Genomic DNA, 3,951 nt, shown 5'->3' on the forward strand with positions numbered 1-3,951 from the left:
CCATACTGGTGAGAAGCCATTTCAGTGCCCTGCATGCACCCAGCGCTACTCCCAAAAAAGTCAACTGAACCAACGCCTGCACAGCCACACAGGCGAGAAGCCATTTCAGTGCCCTACATGCACTTATAGCTTCACACAAAAGAGTCTTCTGCACGAACACCTGCGCACCCACACAGGTGAGAGGCCATTTCAGTGCCCTTCATGCCCTCAGAGCTTATCAGTTAAGTCTACCCTGAAGAATCATGTGCGCATCCACACAGGCGAGAGGCTATTTCAGTACCCGTCATGCCCTCGGAGCTTCTCACTCAAGTCCACACTGAATAATTACCAGCGCATCCACACATGCAAGAGATGATTTCATTGCCCTGCATGCTCTCGACGCTTCTCCCAAAAGAGTATTTTGGACCGACACCTGCTCACCTACACAGGCGATAAACCACTTCATTGCCCTTCATGCCCTCGAAGCTTCTCGAAAAAGTCTGCACTAAAAGCTCACCTGCATATCCACTAATGTGAGAGGCTGTTTCAGTGGTTTTCATACTTTTGAAAAGCTTGGTAATGTTCATGTCGCCAAGCCAGTGCACACGAGAGATCGTGAAGCAGGAAAAATTTTGTGTTCACAGTGTTCATGTGTAAAGGTCGCGTCGGTGCACTTTTGCCCCCCCAAAAAAGTTGACTAGCCCAAGTACACTTGCTGCAGAGTAGTGCTGAGTTGGAGACTGCTCATTATTTCTTTGTTTTCACGTTTTTCTTAGTTTTTTTTCGTAAAACCTCTGTATCTTCTCAGAATGTTATTAATAATATTCTTATTTCACCTAATAAAATACTTGGATGTTAGCGTTTGTCTGGTTCCCTGTCCCCTGTGTCAATTTCGCACTTCAACTCTGCTTATGGATTACTATCTAGCCCGCACCCTTTTCTTGCTGAGCTATTTCTGTTACTCATATTTTTGTTGCCTGTAGGTTCTATACATGTGCGAGTTTTGGAGGCCTTATTATTAAGTTTAAGCTTTATTATTTTCTTGCATATAAGCGCTTCTTTACTGCATTCAAGTATTTAGCTGCTAATTACAAAATAAGTTGTGTTGGTCTGTTTCAGCACACTATATAAATGACTGTTGCTGGGTATAAATTGGTACTGCTAATTGTTGATATTTCAATGCTTGCACTAATAGCATGTAATTTTTCGATTCATTACTGTTATATTGTGCTGCATGCTTCAAGATAATTAAAGTGATTGCACTTGTAAAGTTATTTATCGCCGTTTAATGCAGTCATCTCTAAATTTTGTTCAGCAGTTGAAATTATTACGCAAACACTGTTATGCGCATGTTTAATTCCTACTATGCAAAGATTTTGCTAAAGCTGTGATGCTCTGAAAACTTCGCCCACATATTGCGCATAATATGCTCATTGTTCCCTCTGAATATGAACTTTGTGACACATTGAGTTCTGTCATGACATTGGGCAAATGTCCTGCGTAGTTCATAAAATACACTTAGGACGCTTTCGGTACATACCACTTATAGCAAGGCCCCCATTCTCTGCAAACATAGAATTGCTAGCACCTTCGCTTCTTTCGGAGCAGCGGGGAAAATTTAGGTACGTTCGATTCGCCTGCACCACCTGAACCTGTTCACGAGGTACTGCACCCTTCCATTCGTTTCAGCAGTGATGCCTGCTGAACCATACCGTTCGTTTCAAAAGGTGCAGGACTGGTTCACAATTTTCCTGCACCCACTCCACTGTTGGTGCCGCCTTGGTGCAGGCGTACAGGTGCAAAGCAGCACACGGGTGCGAGCACCGTTAAAACCCTGCTTATGCGCGTCTGATGTATCTATGCAAGTGTGTTGTGTATTTACGCCTCAGAAGTTGTTCACACCTACAGTTCAGAACCTCTCAAACTTACGCACTCCGTGCACATTATTCAGACATAACATAATGCCTGCACCGTGTCTGCACCTTGGCATTTGTTTCGAGTGTCGCGCTGTGCCTGCACCACAGAAATTGCGCTGCACAATTTCTGAACTTTTCGTGAACTGGTTCACAGTGATGCAGGCGAATCGAATGTACCTTCAATAACGCCTCTCCACAGGCAAAAAATTAACGTCCAGTAATTGTCATTTATCCATTATTTACCCAACCCACTTCGAAACATTTCTATTCATCGCTGCTAACATTACCATTATTGCCTTAAAATATAACTTGGTTGTAAGCTGTGTACTTTAAAAAACACAGACACAAATAAGTGAAGCACAAAAAAATGCGCTTTGTGGGTGCCCTCATTTTGTCTGTGCTTATTTTTAGAGTCCACTGCTAAAGACTAAGTTATGAATTATCAAGTAGCCCATCAATCCGTTTTAAAGGGACACTAAACAGAAACACTAAATCAGTTTATATTGATAATGTCTGTGAATAACTTGTTTCCTTTATTCCATGGCAATACGTTAATTATTATAAGTGTGGTGGTATATATTGTATATTCACTTGTTTGTACTGAAAAAAATTAGGTTTCCCTTTTTGAAAACAAGGTTTTCTTTGGCGTCTTCAAATCGTTTGGGGCTTGTGTGATCTGGGTATCTGGCTGCCACTTTCTGGCGACTTTCGTCAAAATTTGACGATTTGAGGCCTTTTACTGCAAGTACTAAAACGAAAAAAACTTCAACGTGAAGTTTGGAAATACAATAATGCACCGAGTTAGTATAGATACACTTACGGAACAGTGTGTAATTAGGGCCAGAAGGCTGAAATTAAACCCAGATGCGCTCGTTCATTTCTAACTGCGTGCGCATAAATCTGGAACGGAAGTGTGGCTTTGCTGAATGTACTACGGCTATTTTTTTTTTACCTACACTGGCTACACGAGTGTAGCTAGTGTAGGAAGTCGCCTTTTTTTTTTACTTGGTGTAGAAAAGTGTAGCGGCAGCCCACCTACATGAAGCCATTTTTTATAGCTGTAGTGTATCATTGTGATGATGTGGATAGTGGCGTGCGGTGGCGAGAAGACCTGCTTCAAATGATGATTAATAATCAATGACCTTTACTCATCTCTGTGTACTATGTACGCATCTAACCAATATATCGTAATATGTTGGGTGCCAGGGCACAGAGGCATAGTGGGCAATACGCTTGCAGACGAACTTGCTACATCCATATCTACGAGAACCTGCAACTCTACCGTAGCAATCCCTCCCACAGACTTGAAGCCTTTCTTCCGCAATAAGCTGAGAAACTTTTGGCAATCCATCTGGGACCATGAAACCTCCAACAAACTTCATTCAATCAAGCCGCACCTACGAAATTGGCCTTCGGTAACAAAATCGCAACAAACTGATGTCGTGCTTTGTCGACTGCGAATAGGACATGTGTACGGCACTCATTCTTACCTGCTCACTGGTGGTGAACCTCCACTTTGTGGTAGGTGTGGTGAGAGGCTGACCGTTCTCCATGTCTTGGTAGAGTGTCGGGAACTAGAGGCTGAACGAAATAAGCACTTTCCTATAGCACACTGATGCCACATTCCCCTTCATCCGGTTTTGTTTCTTGGAGAAGAACCAATTTTTGACTATAAATCAGTGTTACAATTTTTACAAGATGTCGACTTATTGCGCGTTATAAGCCCACGTGATTCGTAGCGCGTCTTCTCAATGGAGGCTGCTACTACGATAGTTGTGACCTGTATGGCACATGCCTCCAGGTCCTTGTGCTTAAGGGCCCTGGTGAGGCACTAGTGCTACCTCTTTTAATATATCACCTCTTTTTAATACACCGTTTCTTCATAACATGTCATGTACCATCGTCAACTTTTAATGCATATATAATTGCGGACATTTCAACGAATCTTAGGCCTCTATACAGCAATGTCTTAATCCATGTCCTTTATCCATGTCTTAATATTAATTATTCATCCACCCATAGCAGCCTATTACCATAGCATTGGCGCTCTTTGGCC

Source organism: Dermacentor silvarum, chromosome 9, assembly GCF_013339745.2.
Source record: "Dermacentor silvarum isolate Dsil-2018 chromosome 9, BIME_Dsil_1.4, whole genome shotgun sequence".
NCBI classification, from domain to species: domain Eukaryota; kingdom Metazoa; phylum Arthropoda; class Arachnida; order Ixodida; family Ixodidae; genus Dermacentor; species Dermacentor silvarum.